Source organism: Parasteatoda tepidariorum, chromosome 7 (assembly GCF_982258835.1).
Source record: "Parasteatoda tepidariorum strain Cologne lab strain chromosome 7, Ptep-v5.0, whole genome shotgun sequence".
NCBI classification, from domain to species: Eukaryota; Metazoa; Arthropoda; class Arachnida; order Araneae; family Theridiidae; genus Parasteatoda; species Parasteatoda tepidariorum.
The window spans coordinates 7,021,268-7,047,756 of NC_141761.1; the positions used below are offsets into that span (position 1 = coordinate 7,021,268).

Sequence of the window (26,489 nt, forward strand, 5' to 3'; positions counted from 1 at the left end):
GTTTTATAAAAAGCTCCGTCTACTCAAGTTAAAATTTCTTAAACTGGAAAAATTAAAAAGGGTTTAGTTAATAATCGAATTCTATTTAAACTTTTGGTTTAAAAGTATTGTGCATATTGACTGGAGCTTTGATTTTGTTACAAATAGTTTTGTATTGGCACGAAAGCTCGTATTATGAGATTTGAGGGGCTGCAGACGCAAAACTATATGTTAATTGAGCAACTTTTTACATGACTTTTGTCTTAAAGTTTATGTAATTTTAGACAAATCTGGGGCTGTCATTGAAAACAAATTTCATATTTACTTTCTATTTAAAGTAATTTTTTCGAAAGAGTTTCTTTTACATTCAGATTCTATAAAATATTCATGTCAAAAACAAAACTAGTAGAAAATTAAGTCTGGCTAGAACTAAATGGAAACCTGGTTTTCTAGGTAAAATGGACTTGAAGGTTTGAATGAAGCTATAGTTATAAAGCTCTCTCAAATGTAATAAGCGCAATTCGTAAGCTGTAAATTTATAATAATTGCCATTAAAATGACCTTTTTACAGTGTTTGAAAGTTAGTTTTTACTTTGAAGAACTTGCTGCGACCTTTGAAACAAAAATTCTTTAAAAATTTAGTAATTCAAAACTTTGATTTTTATTAAAAAATAAAATTTCCGGTTAAGTTATGAATTTTTCAACTCAGTTTCTATTCAGTCCAATCCTAATCATAATTTTACTTTTATTCAAAAAGATGTTTAGTCTTGTACTCTATTCTTATTCTACTACTGAAGCAGCGAATTAGTGTTATGGTTAATGTGTTACGTGATTATTGAACAGTTAGTCATTATCTGGCTACTCCAGCAGCAAATAAGAATCATTAAAACTACCAAGTTTATGATAGACTTTAAATGTAATTTATCTTCTATTTACTATTAGTAATTTGACTGGACTAAATAGCTTATTACTTTTACAATATTAGCCACTTGCTAGAATAATATTGATATTAGTTTTGAACTACGTTGAAAATTCTTGAGACAAGTAAGCATTTTTATGGAAAAATTATTAAATTTTCCAACTGTAATTACACCAATATTATAAAATCTTTAGATTTAAGCTAAATCACGCAAGAACAATTCTTCAGAAATACTTATTTTTGAATTTGTTTTCTCAACTCATTTTAATTTGAGCACTTAGACTATTAAAAACTTAATTATATAATTAAGCTGAAAAGTGAAAATCCTATTTAGGTTTTTACATTCATATAGTCCCCCCCCTCACTTCCGCCTTAGGGTTTTCAGAATTTAGTAAAATAGTCATAAGTCAAGTCCATTTTTTCCTAACTGAAAAGAAGGTTTACTGTGAAAGCAGACAAATTGTATGCTTTATAAATGCCCTAAAACTGTTCAATTAAAAATTCGTTCTATAAACTTGGTACCGAACGACGTAAATATAAGGCCAGTTTCCGATATTCAAAATCAGATACTTCTGAATTATTAAATATAACTTTAAAAGCATTTTTAGTCTGTTTTGTGCATCTATAAAAATACCAAAATTTCCAGCAAAAACTTTGACAATTGCTTGACATTTTAAATTTAATTATTAATTGAATTCATTGTTTTCAGAATCACACCCTTTTTAACTTAAAGTTGAATCTCATGAAGAAAAAAACGCTAATAAAGAATTAAAATGAATGTTTTTATTTGAAGGCACTCAATTTTATTACTTTCACAATAAGAATGCTAGTTTCTTCTAATTTTTGTGTCAACAATCTAAATTTGGATAAGTTCGGCGAAATTACAATTAAGCAATTCCGAAGACTGAGTGATCGCCCAATGTTTTCAATTATACTAGCGCAAAGGATAACTTGAAGGACAAAAGATCTGAGCAGAGTTAAAATCTTACATTCTTCTCGATGACTTCATAAAACGTCCCATATAATCTTAAATCAATTCAAATTTCGGGTAAGGAAAGAAGTTTTTCATGAATTTTGATGAGGGAATTAGCGTACTTAGAGATGTTCTCTATATGCCCTATATTTTTATTATAAAATGATTTTTTGCATCTAACAGTATTTGCTTTTACCAATATTTACTGGAATCTTGTAATTTGACACATTAAAGAAAATTTTTAAAAATAAAAATTTATGAGCATCTGTTTGCTCCTTGACTTTCTATAGAGTTTAGGAATATTGTAATCAAAATTTAATTGAAATGTTTTTAATTATATCTTGCTTGAAAAGAATTCTTAAGGCTATTTATTAGAAAAGTAAGATTGAAACTAATATCAACGATATAAAATATCTGCATGAGTCAAGATTAACATGTGTAGGCAATTAATGCGGTAAGTGTACAAATTAGGAACATTCCACATAATATAAAAAGAGTTCTTGACCTGTATATAGTTCTATTTCAATTTGTTGCATTCGACGCTCATTTTTATGCAGTGAACTATGGGTGTTCATTCCAATAGACGTGAGGACGGTAATAATTCTGAAAAAACAAAAAAAAAAAATCATCACTTTCATAATTAGAGATAAAATGAGTGTAAATACTTTGACAAATTTCCTTCAAAAATTACTGGAGTGGTAACAGTTTAAAACTTTCGTTGCAAACTAATCTTAAATATGAAATTTTAAACTGAAACTAAAATGGCTCTGGAATTAAATTGAAATCAATTTACATTGACGGGTTATGTTTTAGTGAGAAAATTTTTTCAACTGACATGAAATTCAAATTCAATAACTAATATTCATTTGAAACTAAGATATAGTACTTAGAAAAAACAAATATTTAAATTTAACACAAGTTTAACAGTTAAAGTTTGAGACGTAACTAGATTTAAAATATTGTATTATATATTATAATACTTTAAAAAAATTACTAACAGAAACTCGAAATTCCGAAGACATAGTCAAACAGAATTTGAGCAGAATAAGAATTTGTATCTGGGCTATCGTGGTTTCATATATACGATGGTAGAGTAAAAGGTAAAGCAAAAAGGTTTTGCGTGCACAAAACAGTTGTAAAAACTTGACTTTAGCCAGATTTTGTTTAACTTTCATTAAAACAATCTTAAAAGTCAGATTTCCGTAAATAGCAAAGAAAAAAACTGACTTCCACTTTCAAATATAGATTAGTGTCTTAAATTTAATAAATTCAAAAACTACGTAGTTTTATTACATAGTTTAAAATATATATTTTAGAATACGCAAAAATTTCTAGTAAAAGTTTTTTTTAAGATAAAAAATTGAATAAAGCTTGCCATAAAATTTAAGACTCATGCAAGCAATTTTTGAAAATCTGTCAAATTGTTTATTTTAAGAAAAATACACAGAAAATATACTATTTGTAGAGTAATTTATAGAGCTTAGTAATTGACGGCCAAAAATAAGAGTTTGCGCCTAAAGAACTTAACTAAACAAATATTTTACAGAATAAAATACAGCTTACATACACACCTTGTTTCGATGTCCTTAAAGCCAGAATTCATTTCTGGTTACTTCTGTTAATCAAGAACATGTTGCTAGTTCTTTCCATGCTGTGAAATTCAGGCATCCGGTGAGCAATAGTCAGGCTGCAAATTCATCTCACACTGTGAAATTCAGGCATCCGGGGAGCAATAGTCAGGCTGCAAATTCATCTCACACTGTGAAATTCAGGCATCCGGGGAGCAATAGTCAGGCTGCAAATTCATCTCACACTGTGAAATTCAGGCATCCGGGGAGCAATAGCCAGGCTGCAATTAAATATTAACTAATTACTGGACCGTAAACCACTTACATTAGTAAATGAATACTTTCAAAGTGATTTTTAAAAAAAAATTTCAGTTCCAAATGTTACGGTAAAAAGTGTACAGATTTCTTACAGCCAATGCACTAAATTAAATCATTTTGAGTGGAAGAAAAAATGAAGCTGCTTAAAAAATATTTTAAAATTTTTTTTTAAACTTCAGATTCATTTAATATTACACAGAAAAAAAAACGACACAGTTAAAGGGAATTTTTGTTTGACGATTCAGTTTATCAACCAGGAGGCTGATCAAACTCGTCCATTACTTATCATTGGAGAGGAATTTTACAAATTTTGCCATTTAACAAGTTAATAAAGCTTTCGTTAAACACTGCAGAAAATCTCAATTCACAGAAGCTTTTCAAATGATATAAATTTTAAGCAAAGAATTAATCAGATCATAAAATTCACGAAACCAAACTCATTTTTTGATCCCATAAGTTGCTCTTTATTACACAATGTTCTAAAAACTTCGCATTGCCTGCTTATTCTTATTAGCCAGAAAAATCACTGTATTTTATCTCAAGATTTCTTTAGTTAGCAAGAGCATAATTAAATAAAAATTATCTGTAAATTACTTGTTATTCTGTTTCAATCTATGTATAATCTTTACTTAATATTTGCTTTGAAATGCTCTGCGCTTTAACACTTCGTTAAAGTTATGATCATTTATGAAGTAATTTCATATTAGCATACAAAACATTTCATAAAAATATTTATAAATATCAGTTTTACGATTTTTAAATAGTCGATTAAGATATTTACATTTTTGGTAAGTTATTTAAAACTTTCAAAACATGCTGTTAAAATAATTACAAAAGTAAGACATTCTTGACTAGCAGCACTACTTAGTACCAAATAATCTACCCGAAAATTTAATAGGAATTTAAAAAGTCTTGCATGTTGAGCTAGAAAGACTGATTTAAGTTCTATCCCAAACAGAATCAGGAAGTAAATCAGTGGATACATTAAAAACCTTTGATCTTTTAATTTTAATAAATTGGAAGTTCTCTTGTTAATAACGGGTGATTGGGAGGCGAAGCCTGCAAATGAAAATCAAATTTAGAAATTAAATTTAGTTTTAGCAGTTTTTTAAATTCTATTTTAGGGTTCTGTAATAGAAAATAGTTGTCAAGGCAATAGTAATAGAAAATAGTTGTCAAGGCAATAGTAATAGAAAATAGTTGTCAAGGCAATAGTAATAGAAAATAGTTGTCAAGGCAATTTTCTCGAAATCTACAAAAGATACTCTTTTTACATTCGAACCGTAATATTCTTGTGTAAAATAAAAAATTGCTTTTAAACCATCAGAACTCTGTATTTCTATAAAAATTTCATTTATAGTAGATAGAACTGCTAAGTATTGAGGATTGATGGGCGCAATAAAAACACGGCCCGAAACCAACTACATACGAAAGCAGAGACATTGAAGACTTGAAGCGTTGATTAGCGGAGAAATAGAGCACATAATTAGCACGGCCAGTAACACACCTGCTAATTACTATCGTATTGTATCTTATGAATTTTATTTGACAATTTTACTAGTTTCTATTAATAACCTTTGCTGAAATAGAATTTAATTTATTAAAAATTTTATAGTTTGTTTTTATAAAATTTACGGGACCATTTACCCTGACTTATTTTACAAAATTCATTGCTTCAAATAGACTTCCTGTGAGAGATTTGTAAAATTGAATTCCTCATTTAATGGCACGGCAAAAAGCTTGCGCGTAACCCAAAAAATGCCGACAACCGCTTAATAAAAAGTGTTGTAGAACAAAGAACAGTTCCAGAACATTGTGAAACAACAAGTTTAATGAATTACTTTGTGTAAAGTATCTGCTACCACTTTTGGTACTCGGTAGAGCAAGCATTTATATTTACAGTAAAATAAGTACACACAGGATTCAATAAAGTTACTTTAAGAGACAATCTGATTAAAGTGAAAAACATTCAATTTAGATTCCATATAAATAGTGACTCTTTAAATAACATTTGTTTGAAAAACCATACAAAGGCGTTGTGTAAAGAGAATATTAAGATTATTTCGAAATAAGTTTAACAGAACCGAAAACTAAAGTTTTCCCCTTTTTCGATTAACACCGTTTAAATTGTGTCTGAAGGCTCGATTTGGTTAAGGCTCAGTTTGGTGTTCTTCGCACTATTTTTACTTTTTCAACATAAAGTTCGGAGAGTTAGTACACCAGTTTTCAGCGTGGTTAAAAGAATCCAGTGGAAATTTAAAGTTAAAAATCTACCAAATAATAGAAACCCTTTACCATTACTTTTGAATTTCAATGAAATACTGGTGAGAATATAGTTTGCAGAAAATTACTATCATAAAACAAAAGGTGGAGACATTAAAAACATCGTTTCTAACTTAAAATCCTAGACTGCAAACTAGAAAATAATGAATTTGGAAGTAACTTAAAATTAAGCGAGTCTGTTTAAAACAAGGAAACTTAAGACACCCGCAAAAATCGAAAACTTGAAAAATGTAGCTTTTGTCGAAGAGTTTATTTGTTTTTGATGTACTTAAAAATATTCAGTTTAATAAATTGCTATTTAACTGTCCTTTCTTACTCCAAATTGCACTAAATCTCAGTTTTAATTCTGTTAAAGACCGCTCGGTTGTTTCTCCGATAGAATCATTTGTGAATAATTTTATTGAACCAAGAGTATGACAATACGGAGTTTGTTGGACGAACATAATATACAGAATAATTTTGACTTGTTAAATCATGCGATTTTCAATGACAGAATCGATTTGAATAATAAAATTTATGAAAAAGTTTAATTTTTCACTTCTGACTAACTATTTGATTGCTGTTACTTAAATTTTATCAGTTTTGGGTGTTACTTTGTCTTACAATTCGAAATTTTAGACTACAAAATAAAAAATTTGCTGGGAATTATTTTGGGTTAAATAAGCTTCATCAATGAGTGAGTCACCGTTTTTGAATGGATCGCCCGATGCATAAAAAAAACAATTCAGACCAGAAGCAAAATTTGAAAGTTCTTAAGTCTCAAAACGAAAAAACAAATCCTGATTTTACAACTAAAAATACTTTTTAGCAGCGAATATTAGTTTCTATCTAAATTCATAGCAGTGTTGAAGACAACCAACATGCAACCTATAGTTTTCACCCAAAGTGTATCGACGTTCGAGAAAAAAAGAAAAGGAAAGAGTATTTAATGTATGGTGTGAATGAGCGAGAGACTAGTGTAAGCTTCTACCATTATAAAAATTTCAGATTTATAAACATTTAGATTATTAGAGCCTATAAATTCCTGAAAGCTAGATTCGGTATTATTGTGAAAAAAGTTTCTTTATAAGATTGTTTATGTTTTTAACATCTAATTTAGAAAAATAGTGCATCAGTTTTTACACTGTACACTGATTTCTTTTATTTCTTTGTGTTCCCAACGAAAACAAATTGTGTTTTTGAGAGGAAATTCTTCTTAAAGTTTAACGTTTACAAATGCTTAGTCTCAAAGAGTAAAGAAATATTTAAAGATTAAAACAAATCTTCATTAATAAAAACACAAGAAAATAAAAATGCTCACTTTTGTTTTCATAGAGATTCCACAAGCATTGGTAGTTTTATAATCAGGAAAAAGAAACTCCATTCGTAATTAGACAAATCCAGTCAGAAATCCTGAATGAAGCAACAAAGAGTAACGTTACTTTTAAAATAAACTAGTCAAATATATAATATACATTGATTATAAAACATATTGGATAATCGTAATGGAGAAATGCATATGAACTTTGCATAAAGTTTACGAGAAATTTAAGTAGATTGCAAATTTAATAGGGATCTGTATCTTTTGGGCAACAAATTTTATTCATAGTGGTCAGAAATCTAAAAAAGATACTGCTTTGTTAACCCACTGGAACAAGATTTATAAACAACCCGATATTATTAAATACATAAAAATAAATAGAATGAATTGGATGGCCCACGTGATTCGAATGAGTGATGACAATACAGTAAAAAGATACTGCTTTTTAGACCCACTGGAACGAGAAAGTGGGGAAGGCCGCGGTTAAGATGGGCTGATTCTGTGGAGTCTGATTTTTATTGCAATTGATGTAAAGAATAGGAGATAAATCGGAAGTCATTATGGAGAAATCTTCAGATGAAGGCATTGGCCCACATTGGGCTGTCTGGCCAACCATGATAATGGTTAGGAAACTGGAGAAACTTTGTCCAAGTCAAAGGCGTATTTATTATTTGAGTACCCTAGCAAGTTTGAAAGTGTCCAACAAGATACATTTTTTGGGGTTATATAATTGCTATGTATTTTGCTTATATTATTGAGAAAAACATGAAACGATGATAACCAGAAAGCACAGCAGAGCTGGGATTAAAAATTTGAATGTCAATCTGAAAGCGGCCGGAATTTACAACAGACTATCGTTTAGGCATTATATCGGAGATCGTTATAACCAGGAAATTATCGAATAAACTCACAAACGGGTCTGAAACTGTTGGAGTTTCAATTTTAAGATTCCAAATATGAAAGTTAATAGAAACTAATTAAAAAGTGATCAAAAGGTCTACTTTGAATTATCCACTTTAATTAGAAGTACTCAATATATCGTCAGAGAAGTTTCAAAACATGTTGTATGTAAAATAAGGATTCGAAACTCTGCAACAAAAAAACTGCATAAAAAATAAATCATACGAGTTTTCAATAAGTAAGATTTTCAATAATAAGAACAATTGATTTTAGTTCTCTGTAAAAACTCTGGAATAAAAATTCAGAGTTGTATCTAGTAACAAGAATTTGTACGAATTCAACACTACTCAGGAAAAGGTTAACCAATCGAATATTACGTAGATTTTTTATATAGCGTGCGTAGATGCTTTAAGCATCTAAGCGCTATTTAAAAATCCTAGTTCATCAAAATCTTATTTTCCGAGAATTAAAAATTTAGTGAAGCTTCTTTCATTTGAAATTAAATTATTTATTTTAGAGTTACTGAGACTTTTTCAACGACTATAAAGTTGATATGAATATGAACTTTTTTATCTTAAAATAATTTCATACAAAAAATATTGCTGGTTATACCAAAATGAAAGTAAACTTACCTGTTAATATTGAAGCAACAACAGACGGTATATCCCACAATTTCAACTTTGCACGAACCACAGATACGTGAGTAAAGAACTAACTAACTAATCAACTTTTTTCAGAGTACCTATCCATGTATGGATATCTGCTCTTTCATTGAGTAAAGAACGAGCGAGTGTTGCTCTCTTTATATGAAAGGGTGAATGCTTCGGATCGCATCCGACTGTTCATTTTTGTCACAAAAACCATTTTTCTCTTCAGCTGCTTGCTTGACAGGAAAGGATTGATCACTGGTGGCTTCTCACAGTGAACTGATCGTTAAGACACGGTTCCCAGAATATCACCGAATTCAAGCATCACTGGCTGTGGTCAGTGTGTGGATGGGTGAATACTTGGATCAGTCTGCGCAAGTTCCGAGGGCGTGTGGTATGGGTCCTCATTAGTATGCTCTGCCGTAGCGTGCTCAACTCCACACGTAGGCTGCCAAGCTACCGAAGCGGAGTCGCCATCCCCGCTGCAGAAGATCAAAATAGTGATAGCATGTCTTCGGATCATGCTCAGGGATGTTTCCCAGACCGTTGCTAATAGCCCATTGTGCAGCTCTAGTGCAACGTAAATGAACTAGAACTACAGCTATCTCTGATAGGGACCGTGGTAGCTCAGTGTTTAGAGAATCGGACTCTGGTTCGGAAGGGCCGGTGTTCGATCCTGGATGCCACTAAGACCCAACGAATAAATGCATTATACTTACTCGTAAAATCTGTGGAATCTGAAATCCTGTGGTGGGTCACCGAGCAGTACCGTGGGTACAGGGATTTGGAGAAATGTCCGTCCTCTTCAAATCTATGCCTGCCTTAAGAAAAATCGTGATGGCATGTCTTCGGATCATCCTCAGGGATGCTTCCCAGACCCCCGCCTATAGCCATTGGCCAGCTCTAGTGTGACGAAAATAAATACCTACTAAACTAAACTCAGTGGCCCGACAGCCCATAGAGGGCCAAGGCCTACTGTGCACATCTCAGTTTTCTTGACCTTGGGCTTTGGGGTACAGGAGTAGATGTTCTGTTTAGGTGGTCAGTTAAACGCGGAACCTCCAGTGTTTAGCTCCTAAACATGCTTGGTACTCATTTATCGACCCACTGAAGGGATGAAAGGCTGAGTCAACCTCACCTCGAACGCAGGACCTGTGGCACGAGAGCGCGAAGCCCTACCACCCAGCCACCGGTGACCTACTTACTTTCTTATCTCTAAAGGTATTTTTATCTAATGAGTACCTTAGAATGTTTGATGCTCTCCAAAGGTGTTGGTACTGCTACACCATATTTGGCCATTGAAAACCAGGCATTAAATCACTTTTTTTTATCCTTTATCACTGAACTTTTCTTTGCTCAGCTACTTTCGCTATGCATCTATAATTTTAGCTCATCTCTCTCACGATTCAGAGGATAAAAACGAGAACCATATAGATCCTCTGCATCAACTGAACTTAGTGACCGAACGTGCTCTGTTGTGTAGAGTTAGAGGGTTCAAGTCTCGCCGTAAACCTGGTGTCTCTGCAATGTCCTAACGTGTACTATTCGTTCTTAAATTTTGACAAATGACATATGAGCCACCTCTGTCATGAGCAATATAGCAGTAATATTTTATTTGTCATTTTTGATCGTATCAAATACTCAAAATACTTTCCAAACAAATAGAGTCTAATTTAAAAACACCACGTATTGAATATAGTGATACGTTCAAAACTGATACATCACTGTATAGTATCAATATTTTGAATTAAGTAATTTTAGAAGGCAAAACTCGCAATTTCAAACAATATTTTTTGAAAAATTAAAATTTTAATATTTTAATATTTCTTGAAAAATTAAAATTTAAAATTAAAGTTTTCTTAAAATTTTCTACCACAATATTTTTCTAACCAACTTCCTTTTGTTTTCAATATTCGAACCCGCTCTCTTTTTTATCGGTCCTCTAACCCTGATATCATTTGAAGAGTTTACAAGCCCCACTCTCTTTTGAACAATTCTCCAACTCACTACATTTTTATTGGTACTTGAACCCTCTATCATTTAATCATTACTCGAACTCATTATTTTATCAGAATTCACTCAATTTTAACAGTTCTCGCTATCATTTGTTCGTATACTGGATTCTACTATGATTTGATCATTACTTGAATCCACTATCTTTTATCGGTACAACGGGGGAAGTGCCATACCCTCTGGAGGTCGGTGAACACAACTCCAAGAGGGTGCTGTATATAGAAATAAAAATGTATTAAAATAAAAAATATATTAAAATAAATAATTAATAAGTCAGAAAAATGAAATTTTTAAACACCGAAATTTATTGAATGTTAGATGGTGAGTTATTTCAAAGCATTTAAAATACTTAAATTTTGCTAATGCTTCATTACAATTAATTCATTTATATTTTTTTCCAAGAAACAAAGACTGAAAGAAGTTTAACGTATTTTATTTTCAAAAGAAATTAACGGTAGATGAGATCGAAAGTGAAGAGGACGCACCGGGATACGTCCATCCCTGCATCTTTTATTTGTCCCACAGTAGTAATGATTGTGGAAAGGCCCTCAGACGCCCAGATAAATTTTGATGATGATGATGATGGTTGTAAGACACTGTTCCCAGTAGATTACCGCACTTCAGGCATAAGTTCTACCATAAAGTGCTCAATTGCAGCAAGTTAAAAGATATTTTGTAAAACGTGTGGATAATTTAAGTATTTTGTTATTGAGCGCTCTTTTATCTAAATAAAAGCTATGGAAACCTATTTAAGATCTACAAAGGCACAAGTGAGTTCTTTAGTAATAATTTCTATCAACGAAACAATTGATTTTGAAGAATTTGTGTCAGCTAAAGCACGAAAAAATATATTTTAATGTTCATGCTTATATATTTCTATTCCATAAAGGATTACGTTGATTAAAAATATTACTTTTAATGGATATTTATATTAAAGTATTTGAGGTGATTCATTAAACTGACAGATTTCATTTTTTTTAACCTTCATATCGGTAATTGTTATTCATTTTCATCTTGTGTTTCTTAAATTACCTCTCATTGTTGATTTAGATTTTATAACTTTCTGGTAGTAGTATAGTATTTTAAAATATAAAAAGCAATTTTATACATCGTTAGGACTACACCAGAGAGAGAATTCAAAAATTCGTTTTTTATTTTTAAGATCACTTTTCCAAAATTGAGTTTCCAAAATTGAGTTCCAAAATTGAAAAACAAAATACAATTCATAATAACGATACTTCGAAATCTGTTTGTGAAATTAAAAGTGTTATTTATATGTTTACTTGTGGCTTTTGTAATATGAAATATGCGAGACAAACCAGAAACTCTTAATATTCGGATTGATCAACACTGTTCAGATATAAACAGTAATAAAATTATCGGAATTTTATCATTTTAGAGAACATAATTTTAACAGTGTCAAAATTAATGTTTTAAATACAGCAGATTTTGATTTAAGACTACAAAAAGAAAATTACTGCATGCTTTTATACAAAAAAGTTTTGCCTTATCGGCTAAACGATACCTTCCAGCATACACAGATGAACTTTTTATAACTTTTCCACTTATTCACTTTTTCATATTAAAGATAAGCATACAAATCGAGGTAAACGGGGATAAAGAAATAATGGAAACTTTCTTAAAAGTGGCAAATTTAAATTTTCTCCCTTAAGAATAATGATGTATATAAGCTTCAAGATATTATTATTAATTTTTCTTTTCTTAATTTACATTTCAAAATTCTTTGTTTCGATCTTGAAAAGGTTAAAATGAGTTAAATTTCCCCAAAGAAAAATTTAGACAATTTATATTTCGTTATTAACTTTCCAGACCCTATTTTCGATGAGATCAGGTTTCATAATATTTTCTTAAAATTTAAAAATTTTGTTTCCATTAAAAGATTTTTAAGATAATTAAAACCTTTAAATATAATAACTCTTAGTAGAACTATATTTAATTATAATGATCTAAGCAAATATTTAGGAGTGAATTAATATATCCGGTTATGAATGACACTGTGAAGACGAGAAATATATTGATGATTTTGTTGATAAGCATCATAAACATATTATTAGTGGTAATTTAAATATTATAGAGTGATTAGAACTTTTTAATTTAATTATAAAAGGCACAAAATTTAGACCCATTTACCATGCATCAATTAATAAAATTCTAAAATGCTTTCTTAATCTCAATAGTTTTGGTTTAAAGATATAAAATAGATTATCTTAACCTTTAGGAATATAAACAGAATGGAATGTTCAGTATTACTTTAAAAACTTTGATTTCAATATAAGGAAAATTAAAATAACAGTAACAATTCAACAAATGTTTCTAAAATTGTTGAATTAAGCAACTACAAAAATATTTTTTAATTACCTCCATAGACAAAGCTAACAATATTTATACAATCTTATGTAAAGAATTCTATGTTGAACTTTTAAATACGGAGTTAAAAACTAGTAAACATTTTTAGCTTAGTTTTTTAAGTAATATCGCTAAAAAAACTTAGTTTTATATAAGAGATTAAAAATTAAAATTAGCAATAAACAATTTCCTTACTTAATATTCAAACCTAAATTTAATAAAATTGCTATAAAATTTAGAACAATCACATGTGGGTAATACTAATACTTACCTAACTAAACCAGGCACCATATTCTCTAACTATTAGCAATATCAATTATTAACAATATTATTAAACTTTTTATTGGATTATCGCTAATAATCAACTGATTTTAGAATTTATTAAACATAATAAAATTAATTCTATCGCGCCTTCTGATTTCCGGGATCTTTTCAATAGCTAAATAAATTCCCCTTTCTAAACTGAAAGATGTTCTTTTGAGTTATAACTATGATTTTAAAAATATCCTTAATTGCGATTTTGATTGTTGGAAAATTCTAATTTTTGCCTTTTCGATAATTATCTTTACAATGGAAAAGATATTTTAATTCAAATTGAAGAAATAACACAAGGATATAACTATTCATCTCTCTTAGCTGACTTATTTTTGCATTATTATGAAAAAAATTATGCTCTTAATATTAAATTTGTTTTTAGATTTATTAATGATTTAATTTTCTTTGATTTTTTAAAATTATACAGTTTTATTAAATAATATTTACCGCGAGGAATTAATCCTGCTTCGTAATCATGATGATAATATTTGAATTTGGGTATAAAGGATGAAAATATCTACTTTGTTGATTTATACGATAAAAGAAATGGTTTTAATTTTAATATAAATAAACTCATTACTTGGAATACTAATGTTTATAAAAACATCTATTTAAATACCATTTTTGATCAAATGAATAGAATTAATAGAATATGTAATGTTTATTTATCCAAAAAAACGAACAAACGCTTTCAAAATTTTATAAAAAACAATGTATTCCCAACTAAAGTAATTAAATTCTGTATAAAATCTTTGAGTTAAATGTAATGTTATTACAAACAAGTTTAGTAAAAATTTCTGTGTTAATTTTCATAGTTTTTACCACGTGCAAATCCATTTTGGGAAAATCTTTGGCTAAAAATATGTGGAAAACGGCAATTCAAGTCTCTCTTTTTTCTCTTAAATGAATGTTAATTTTATTTTTTTGTTTAAAATTGAATTATTAATTAATTTACCATCATTCTGAGTATAGTCTAGGCAATAGAGAACTTTAAGTGGGAAAATTCAATAATTTTTTCTAAATATATTTTTTGGAGTGTTGAAAATTAATCCGCAATTTACGACCAAAGATTTTTCATTGAAATATGCTTTTTTTTCTAGGAAAAATCAAGAATCCAGTTTATTGCAGATATTTTTTTTAACTTTTTGGCATATTTTAAAACTAGAGAAAATCTCACAGAAGTTACCTACAACTGTTGAATTATGCAGTGTTTCCCAAAGAGTGGTACGCGTACCCCCAGTGGTACGGGAACAGTTTAACGGGGGTACGCGTTCTTATGCGAAATATCTTGAAACAAACGAAAATTTCAAAAAGTTTTATTTAAAAACAAAGCTATCCATGAAAGTTTACGATGACGTATTTTTCTATTGGCTATTTTTTGCTGAGTTAACATTCAATAATGAGTGGTGACAGCCAGTTGTGATTTTTAACTTTTGTGCAGTTTTTTTATCATAGCAAAAAATAATATCCTCCTTCTCATTGATGCAAATAAACTTATTAACAAAACTTAGTGACAAAAAAGAAAAACATATTTTTAAAAAAATACATTCATTTTTTTTATTAGCGGTACTCATCGTTGCGAAAAATTTAGAAAGGGTACACGAAAGTCATGAGTTTGGGAAACACTGAATTATGACGTCTCTAATGAATGAAGATATCGAAATTTGTAACAAAAAATTCTCTTGTGGCATGTAGTAACGCATGAGAAAAGAAAAATATTTCTGACCCCTCAAGGTAGAACTCCCCCACTTCCCCCGATAACCCTAATGTTTCCTGGACCCTCCCCAAAATCATAATTTTTAGGATATTTTCCCATTTTTATTTTCGACCTATCTTTCTAAGTTTTTACTCAATTTCAGTTTCCAACAGCATTAATATGTGTATACATTAATATCCTTCTTCTATTTATTCCTTCAGGAAGTGGTTTAACCGTTTAACTTTCGAACAAACCTTAAAAACTTTCCTAAAACCGCTATTTTTGGCATTTTTTTGTAATTTTCAAGCAAATAAAGTTTCGAATGAGAGTTTTCCTCTCAATTTTATATTACTTATAAACAACAGAGATCTGCTCCCACCCTGTATGCCCTATCTTCTCTAATCATGACTTTTAAAGGCTCTTTTCCATTTATATTTAATGGACTTTTTTTTATTTTTTTTATTTTTAAGCAATCAAAAGATGAAATACGACTTTTGAAATTTTGAAGTAAATGAAAAGTGTAAGTGAAGCAAAAATAATATTCTAACAGAGTAAAAAATAAGAAAAAATTGAAAAAGATATAGTTTTATTTAGTGTTTAGTATGTAAAGGTGATTTTTTTATAACAGCTCTATCCAAAGTTTCCTCAATAGTGATTAGATAATTAGATTTATTTTCTTAGGGTGAATGTTCGTTATTTTCGAGTAATAATTAATAATTTTATTAAAAAAATCCGAATCTTAAGTTTTCTAACTAGGAAAAATAAAACCATAATAAGTGAAGGACTAAATAAAAATTTTAAGGATATATCGTTGAAAAACAATGGAGGCTATAAATAAGTTAAATTCTGTTCATTGTTTGTAAGTTATATTTATTTAGATTATAATATTTTATTTTTAATTTTTGCTTCTTACTGTTTTTCACACTATTTCTATAATTTTTTCATTTATTGAACACAGTTGTAAGTAACTTGTGAGATTTTTTTTCTAGTTTTCAAATATGCCATCGGAACTTTTCTATCTGAAAGCAAATAAAAATTGTTCGCAAAAACTGGATTTTTCTAGTTTTTTTTTTTAAAAAAAATTTTATTTTCCGGAAAAAAAATTAAGTCGAATGATTCGAATTCATGTTTAGCACCCCCAAAACACAAATGTACAAAAAATAAAAGCTTCCAATTTCTGCCGGTAACGTCCACTTTTGAGCTCTATTGCTTGGGGACTCTATAATGATTCGCTAGATTTTAACCTTCTTCCATACCAATTTTTTTGAAGAAAAAAAAATGCAAAAAATCAGCGTATTTTTTTTATTTCATTCATAAATACCAGGAACTAAAACGGAACGTAATACACAAGTTCTAAGTTGACTTTTTAATTTTTTTTTTGTGTGTGTAAAAGGTATTTAATTTACCATCAGTTTACTATCCCAAATGATCTCGGGCAAATGAAAAAAGCTAAATATGAATCTTTGTAAATGTTCACATTTTCATCATCTAAAAAATCATCTGCATTACTTTCGCGCGCGAATGCCATTTTTTACTCTTTTTTTTCCTATGTCAATTCATGCACCACCGTGTATACAATGGTACAAAACACGTCCCACAAACAACACAACTCCCAAACAAACGTTGGCAAGCTTCCAATCACAGCAGATTATCATTATATTTCGTTTTGCTTGGGGCCGAATAAAAACGTGATAAAACAAAACGTATTAACGAATTCTGCTATGCCCGAGTTTACACGGGGTAATAAATATTTGTAATATATACCTACCGAGCCGTGATCGCTCAGGGGATAGAGCGTTCGTCTTCCAATGCGGAGAACCGGGTTCGAATCCCAGTCGATACGAATTCCGTATCTGGCTTGCACCGACCACAGTGCTGACGTGAAATATCCTCAGTGGATAGACGGATCATGGGTCCCCTTTCCGTCAGGCTAACCGTGGGAGGTTCTCGTGATCTTCCTCTCCATGTAACGCAAATGCGGGTTAGCTCCATCAAAAAGCAAATATTTCCCAATACTCGATCCAGGAGTTCCCTTGTCTTCCTCATAGTGTTCAAAATGACTAGGTTACGGAGTTGAACATTAGTTGTCGTAAACCCAAAAAATTGGGTCTGTTGTTCGACGACGGTTATAAAATTAAAATAAAGATATGTATATGTATATGTATATGTATATGTATATGTATATGTATATGTATATGTATATGTATATGTATATGTATATGTATATGTATATGTATATGTATATGGATATGGATATGGATATGGATATGGATATGGATATGGATATGGATATGGATATGGATATGGATATGTATATGTATATGTATATGGATGTATATGGATGTATATGGATGTATATGGATGTATATGGATGTATATGGATGTATATGGATATGGATGTATATGGATATGGATGTATATGGATATGGATGTATATGGATATGGATGTATATGGATATGGATGTATATGGATATAGATATATATGGATATAGATATATATGGATATATATAGATATATATGGATATATATAGATATATATGGATATATATAGATATATATGGATATATATAGATATATATAGATATATATAGATATATATAGATATATATAGATATATATAGATATATATAGATATATATAGATATATATAGATATATATAGATATATATAGATATATATAGATATATATAGATATATATAGATATATATAGATATATATAGATATATATAGATATATATAGATATATATAGATATATATAGATATATACCTACTCGTGTTATCTTTGCTTAAATGTTTATTTAAGATTCCAAATGCGTGTAGTGTTTTTATTTTATTTTCGATCTCTCTCTTTCTCTCTACTTTTTAAAAAAAAAAAATTTGAATTAACAGAAATGTAGGTAGCCCCTCTTATCTCTGGGCCCCTCTGATTACATTCCTGTTCAGTGCAAGGGAGTGAGAGAATGTCGGCAGAGGCCAAAAAGAATGTGTGAATGAACACTTAATATCATTTTTAACGGGGAAATTAAATTACACATCAGTGTATGGGTATGAAGTCGGTCACTCTTACGATAAAAGCTTCGAAAATAAGTCTCGAAAGAACGAAAACATTTAAAAAAAAAAGAAGAAAGGTTCTTTTTCTTTCAGGTAGGCGAGTGTGTTTGATTTGATTTCGCTCCCAAAGAGAGTGAGCGCTCTCTCTCTCTGTCATCTCACTTAAAGAGAGTGTTGGAAGGCGTGCTCTCCATTTCCAAATCTAATTATCTTTAAAAGACGAACACGATGCGTGTGTGTTTAGAAAAAAAAAACTTGTAATGCTGACATAGCGGAAATACAAAATAACTTCGGTAGCTTCAATAGATATTGTAATTGTGTTACAGTGTTTTTCAAACGACATATTCGAGCTCAATAGGATCGATACAAATTTTATTCTTTGCATTTCTTAAACAGTCACTACCGCCTTCGTTACCTGGAGCAGGAGTCAAGACGTTTTCGCAATTTGTCCTACATAAATGTGAGCAGTTAAGTTCAAAAATCTATCATTTAATCCAGTGTTTCCCCTAAGTGTGGTACACGGGAGCAGTTTAGAGGGGGTTACGCGTTCTTACCAGAAATATCTTACGACAAGAAAAAATTTCAAATTTTTTTTTATTTAAAAGCAAAACTAGCCATGAAAATTTACGATGACGTATTTTTCTATTTTGGCTATTTTTGCAGAGTAAACAGTTAATAATGAGTGGTGTCAACAGCCAGTTGTGATTTTTTACTTTTGTGCAATTTTTTAATAGTAAAAAATACATTTATTTTTTTATTCGTGGTACGCAACGTTACGAAAAATTTAGAACGGGTCCACAAAAGTCATAAGTTGGGGAAACACTGATTTAATCCATTCATTTTTTGATTGCTATCTATTCTCTAGATATTGAAAAGATCATTCAATAGCATTATCAGGTTGGCCGCTCCACAGCTAGAAAACCAGGGAAATACAGGGAATTCAAATATCACCTAAAATAACGGGGAATTTTCAGATTTTCTTTACAAACTGGGGAAATACAGGGAATTTTGTTTCTTATTTTCGTCTTTTAAAAAATGGTAACTACTCAAAGCGTAATCTATGGGATATTTCAGCTAAACTAAACTATTTCGTTTGCTATAACATTATTTAAGTATGTTCAGCTGTTTTTTCCAGCCATTAAAAACTAATAAATATAGTTAGCCCAATATAGCTCACATACTAATTGTTGTTTCCTCATAATATAGTGTATACAGAAAAAATACAGGTAATTTTTTTCCTTCCAGATTTGAGTGGGAAGCCTGATTAGGTTCATATTTCCTTCATTGCAATAGTCTGTTCGCATAATAGTTTTTAAAGTGATTTCACTGATGCAGCCACTCTCATTATAAAAATGAATAATATTATGTGTGAGCGTACAAAAACGTTCCTACAAAAATCTTCACTAGTCACAGATTAACATAAATTCTTGCAGATGAACAGAAACAATTAAACAGTAATTGGTGTCTGTGTGTGACTCCTTCAACAGAATTTTAAACATTTACCTCGTACGAAGAATTCGAAAAATAATATGATGTTCAGAGGAAATGTGACATCTTGACGTTAAGAGGAAGATGTCAGAGAAATTTTCTTTTGAAATTATCAAGGGATTTGTTCGAAATGAGTTAGTTCGAATAGCGTTAAAAACAACTTATATACAAAATTTCAAAAAAAAAAAAATATTTTAAATATTTATGAAAATAGAAAAATTAAAATTTCGAATTTTTAATGCTTTTTTTTATATTATTCCTCGCATCTTTAATTTTATTAAAATGACAAAATTCTTTTATAATATTACATATTAGGAAATATAAAAAAAGTTGTTGGGCGTACTTATTTTATTTTTTATTATTGAAACAAATAACAGTAAAAATGCAGCATTTTTGGAAAAAAATCATGATACTGCTTTAAAATATCATGTACAAAAATTTACTATTTACTTAGTTCAAAAAAATTTTCCAGCAAAATCTTAATAATATTCATAAATATTCATAGCATCAGATTCTCAGGTCAATAGAGTGAAAATTAGCTTTGCTGGAACAGTTTAAAATTTGCAAATTTGTCAAAAAAAGAAATTTTGAGAATGACTTTTACTACTTTTTCATTGCAAGACGTCAAAGGGGCGTGGTCAAAACTACGTCAATTTTCTTCTAATTCAAGAATTTTTTTTAAATGTTCAGTTAAATGCCTAGATTTTTTTTTTTAAAAAAGCGATTTTCTTTTGTGGCAAATTTTTGCTTATTTGAAAGTTTACCTTAGCAAATAAATATGGGTTTTCTTAAAAACAGGTTCATCTTCAATATTTATTTAAAGTTCATTTCATTGGATTGGACAAATATAACATCCCTTCCCTATAAATGTTTTCAGAACTGTATCAATTCAATAATAACATGATGGGTTTTAACCCTTGGCTGTCGCATGTCAGCCACCACTTCAAGGATGTTAGCCACAACAAACTACACATTGTAGCACTGTGAAGTTGTTTTTCTGTATGTTCAAACAGAAAAATGAAAGGACACCAAACTAATTATTTTATGCGACACATGTTCTTGAAAACCAGGCCTTCCTATTGGAGACTGTTTTGAAAGATCGATAGAGAACTATAAAATATAATTTTGACATAAATTTGAAACATATTGTGTGGCATATATCTAAAGTTTAAAAAGGAATAAGTAAATGTTATTTTCCCATCATAATCTTGCATATTATATTTTACTGTTCGTTCGACGAAAATGAATTCCGACCAGCATGGCACCCATGTATAAACTTAATACAACAGCAAAGGGTTAACGGTTATTTTTTTCAAATAAAATTAAAATTAATAATTTTTCTGTTTACATGCACGCTTAACTGAAATCATTAATTTATTTTCAAAAATATGAAGTGTTACTTTTTTTGATCAACAGAAAATAATGGACAGATTTTTATAAAAATTATTTGCCAACATTTTATGTTCTTTTTTTTTATTTTCGCCTATTTTTCAAAACACTTTTTTAATTAAATGAATAGAATTAAAAGAACATATAGTAATGCTTATTTATCCAAAAAACAAATATCCAAACTCTTTCAAAATATGATAAAAAAAAACAAACTATACCCAACTTAAGTAATTAAATTCTATATGAAATCATTGCTAATTGCATGTTATTATTAATAGATTTACAAAAAACTTCTTTTTTAATTTATATTTTTATGATGTGTAAATCCATTTCGGGCAGTCCCGCAGTGGACTGATCGTTAAGACACGATTCCCAGCAGATCACCGAAGTCAGTGTGCTACGGTCAGTGTGCGGGTGGGTGACCACTTGGATCAGTCTGCGTAGGGACCGAGGGTGTGCAATATTGGTCCTCGTTAAACTGTTCTACCGTAAAGTGCTTGACTTCGCGTGCAGGTCGTTGGGCTACCGAAGCGGGGGTGCCATCCCCCCTGCACAGAATCAAAATTTGTAATGGCATGTCTTCGGATCCTTCTCAGGGATGTTTCCCAGACCGTCGCCAATAGCCCATTGTGCAGCTCTAGTGCGACGTAAATGAACAACAACAACCATTTCGGGCAAATCTGTGGCTAAAACTCAGTGCAAAACAGGAATATCACGTCTCTCTCTATCTCTTTAAGTAAATGTTAATTTTCTAAAATTATTAAAATTGTATAGTTAAATATCAACCTTATTAAACATAAACTTCTTAAAAATTATCCAGTATAATATTACCTTGCGCACATCCATTTTCGGGCCAATCCTTGTTAGCTAACAAATCAAGCGCTTTTCAGTAGTGCAGTAAGAACGAGCCATAAAACAAAAGCCTTCTATTTACGTTTTAGCACCGTTTGCGCTTTCATTTTCATATTTTGTAACCAGCAATCTTAATACGAAAATATTTAAATCATTCTTGAAAGTTTCCGATACATTTAAGTTCGTTTGAATTCACTTCTCGCTTGATAGATTTCATTTTGCGTTTTGTTCTGTTTTCTCTTTACATTTTATTTTCTGATTTTTAGGTAATGTATTTTTTACTTGGTGAGTTCGATTTCGTTTGATTTTTTAGTGCTCTTCACATTATTGTATTGATATATTTTGCCTTGGCTATATTAATACAATATTAGAAAGCACTCATTTTTGCGGATATAACGGTGTGAGATGATGAAGAGATTATATATTTTTATTTTGCTGTTTTCTGGCTTTTTAATGTGTAATAAATTTATTTTTTAATAAGTATTTTAATAATTTATCTTCAGTTTTCGTTAATCTTTATTATTTTCGGTGTTTTCTCGATATTTTTACCTTATTTTATGAGTTCTATACACTTGCAGCTTATATATATATATATATATATATATATATATATATATATATATATATATATATATATATATATATATATATATATATATATATATATATATATATATATATATATATATATATATATATATATATATATATATATATATATATATATATATATATATATATATATATATATATATATATATATATATATATATTATTTTCCCCACAAAATCACGTAAGAGAAATTAAATCTACTCTCACTATGATTTTTAATCTCGATATATTTGAAATTTTCCTATTAATAGGCGGAACAGCTGGACGTCGGATTTGACTAGTTTAACATAATTGGAATAATAAGAGTCATAAATTCAAAATGTGTGTAGAGAGAAAAAAAAATAATTAAAATTTTCGGAACACAGGTTCCAGGTTTTCCTGGATTCGGCGAGAGAAGATTAATGTTTGAGGCTCTCTCCTGTCAATTTTCCTTGACGACGGCGACAAGGAAATTAAAGTGCGAAGATAAACGTACGGTTTCGATTTTCGCTCAAGGCAAGGGAAAAAGAGAGTCGTGAGGTGTTGTTGATGTTATATATCGCGAAAAAATAGAGTCGATATTAAATTTTCAGCTACTCACCTAAGTGTTCTATGGAACGATGGAAGATTTTTTTTCTTCTTCAAAAAATGAATAATAATTGTCACAGAAAAATATCGACTCAGATAGTTTCCCAAATGTTAAAGGTGTTGTATTTTGTTCACAATACTAAAAGTGAGAATGAATTTAATACAGTAAGACTCCCATTACAGCGTCCCCTACATTATCACGACCGATGTAAGTCCCGTTTGCTAACTCCATAGAGCGCGATCGTATTTTAAAGTCCATTCGACCCTTCATTTCATTATAGACTCCAATATTTAATTAAATTATTTTATTTATAAAAAGACTCAAAGAAATTATTTCTTTCGACGTTATTACACATTTTGAACGTGACATCATCATAGTTGGCCAGACAGCCCCATGTGGGCCAATGCCTTCCTCTGAAGATTGCTCCACCGAGTCAGCCCATCTCAACCACGGCTTTCCTCGTTCCAGTGGGTCTAAAAAGCAGCATCTTTTTTAATTGTATTGTCCTCACTCATTTGAATCACGTGGGCCATCCAATTCATTCTATTTATTTGCATGTATTTAATAATATCGGGTGTTGTTTTGTGCAGTTATAAGTTAAATCTCCTTCTTCAGTGATTGTTTTCATTTAAACCACCCAGCATACTCCTCAAAATCTTTCTCTCAAATATTGCCTCCAGTTTAGTCACTGTTCAAGTCTCAGAAGCGTATGTCTGGCCTATCAAGAGTTTTGTAGATTAAGAACTTCTCGAAAGATTTTATAAATCTTCTCAACCCTATTTGCCAGATAGAATCTGTTTCTTTATTTCAGGAGTCATTCTGTTGCCGATAGTGATAATTGATCCTAAGTGAGTAAAACTCCTGACTGTTTCAAATCCATAAGAATCTATTTCAAGAGAGGGGTTTAGGGATCTTTCGAATGTTACAAGACAACCTAAATTCGTGTGACAATAAATGGATGTTTTTTCTTGTCTGAAAATTGTACCCAGTCTTTTGTTTTGGGTTGACTCTTCGCAGTTATCTACCACCCGTTATTATAGAAATAATGTATTATGAACAATGTTAGTTTATTTTACCATACATTCGTTTCAGCAAACTGTTCTTTATTGCATTATTTCCATTACGATACCCGTTTGCTGTTCTATTAGACACCGCACCGTTTTAACTCTCAGAAGAATTGAATTATTTATTCGAATACTGCAACCGACATTTTCACTTCATTTCTACAAGTCCCAAAAACGGATGTTCTTTGAAGAACTCTCATTTTCCCATTAAAAGTGGGTAAATTCTTTTGCCCTCAATGAGTGAATATTGAATGGTGGATCAATTACTTTCCATTATTGTAATGGAACCACCTCCCGCATGACTTTTTTAAATTTGCTTTATCAAGGGCTCCTGTTTTATTATCTTTTTTTATTTTCTCTTTTTGTAAAGTGGCGGCACATTCTCCATGTAAAACAGCATTCTTCCTGTTTTTATTTTTTTTTTAGACTCGAGGTTTCTGGGCATACAACAAGGGCTTCTTATAAATAGATAAACGTTTATATAAGTGCCAACTGTATTTTTGTGCTCTCGCGTTATAACGTCCACTATCACTTCGACCAGAGAGGGTCGTTATATCGAGCACCGACTGTATCTCTACAAAAGCCTTGCACATGTATGGAAACAGTCTTTATTTCACTTGTCAGAAATTTGAAAGTGCCTTCAGTTGAATTTCCAGAGAGTTTTTGTTAAATTTGAGTGAGTTCACCACCGCAATTGAATGCTTTACTAAAACAGGCTGTGCATGAAATTGATCGTCAACTTCTTAATCACTTATAAGTGTGCATTCATGTAATTGGCAAAAAAATAATAATTATTAAACAGTGTCCTACTAAGATAATATGGACTGACGTTGGATTAAATCTTTTAAACTCTTCATTTAGAAAACATTAAAAACCGATAATAGCAAACAAGAATATAAAAAATAAATATAATTAGTAAATTCCTTTAAATTAAGGATGTAACATCTTTAAATGAGGATGTAACATAAAAAGCTTTAAATAATCTTTTCATGATTATTTCTTTGCGATGTAAAAGTGATAGACGTTTATCGATATTTCTAATTTAGTTCCACGTCTATCGATCACTTTAAATAGTTTGAAATTTTGTTTAGATTTTGCAGTTCTTGCTTGAAAAGCATATCTGTTCATTATATCTTCAGATATTTCAAGTGAAAACTGGTTAAACACAAACGAAATAACTTTAGATTATTTTTTTTGTACCTGCTGTCATGACATGAAATAGCTTGATTTCTTAGATATTTTCAGGATAAATTCTCATTTAGACACCCATACTGTGCATTGCCAGCACAATAAATTAAAAATGGGGTAATATTTCTATAGATATATATATTACAGACGGGAGGGATTTGGAATATGCTTATTTTTGAAAGCTTTTCCTTCCCTCATAATTTTTTTCCCCTTTGAACTCTCAGGGGAAAATAGCCCGAACTGAAAGAAAGCTAAATTTCATACATTAATAATTTCATTCTATAACATCTTTCATACATTTTATTTTGATGGGTCTTTACAATTTCTATAAAAAATTATTTTTGATGCATATATTTTTCTTAGGAAAAATCTTTACATATAATTTTAGGGATTGTTTCAGAGATCTTATTCATTTAGATATCTCTAAATTCTAATGTCGAAAAAAAAATATAAATTTTTTCTTAAAATAAATTAAAATTGCTAACTTTAAAGCATAATAGTTTGATTTATTAAAAATTAGACTATAAAAATGTCACTTATTTTAACTTCTCATAGGAAATCTGTGATGATTCTTTAAATAGTGTATTTATTTTTTTGTTACGAAAGTAGGAAAATATATTTTAAAAAAAATAAATTTGACTATGATAATTCAAACGTGAAGTTGAAAAATTCCTTTCATAACTCGCGATCTCTCCAAAAGATACTTCACTCCGTACAATACCCAATATTCTGTTCAGCATTGATTTCAGGTAATACAAAGAAAGAAAGAAAAAAACCCGTCAAGATGCATAAACACAAGAAAACTCTTTCATTTTACTTAAGAAAATAAGGTTAAAATATCATCTTGTGTCTTTAGTGCCTCCTTAAATACCCCAGAAAAGGTGAAAAATGATGGACACTTATGCTTTACTATTTCAAATTTTGTTTTCGCTTTTATAATGATGGTGGTTACTTTTAATTCAATATTTGTCTTTAATATGAATAAGCACTTGAGA

At 30.0% G+C, this 26,489-nt stretch overlaps 1 protein-coding gene and 1 long non-coding RNA gene across 9 annotated transcripts in view; one reads left to right on the forward strand and one right to left on the reverse strand.

Annotated features, from left to right (window-relative positions):
* The window catches only part of LOC107444767 (sushi, von Willebrand factor type A, EGF and pentraxin domain-containing protein 1), a 179,539-nt gene that overhangs the window by 82,628 nt on the left and 70,422 nt on the right, over window positions 1-26,489 (forward strand). For 2 of the 5 annotated variants that reach the window (XM_087167217.1, XM_087167218.1), the window contains exon 1: window positions 11,430-11,670. The exons of the other annotated variants lie outside the window; for them this stretch is intronic. The gene's annotated coding sequence lies outside the window, so the exon portion shown is untranslated. Of the gene's footprint in view, window positions 1-11,429; window positions 11,671-26,489 lie in introns of those variants that run through there. 5 annotated transcript variants of the gene reach the window in all.
* Window positions 1,516-9,006, reverse strand: LOC147806791 (uncharacterized). Of its 4 annotated transcripts, none has more exons than XR_015435227.1 (4): window positions 8,873-9,006; window positions 7,341-7,432; window positions 3,443-3,558; window positions 1,516-2,474 (listed from the first exon to the last, which is right to left on the reverse strand). It is a non-coding gene; the product is annotated as an uncharacterized LOC147806791 (long non-coding RNA). The 4 variants fall into 4 exon arrangements; XR_015435229.1 differs by having other exon boundaries at window positions 3,443-3,612; XR_015435228.1 differs by having other exon boundaries at window positions 3,443-3,666.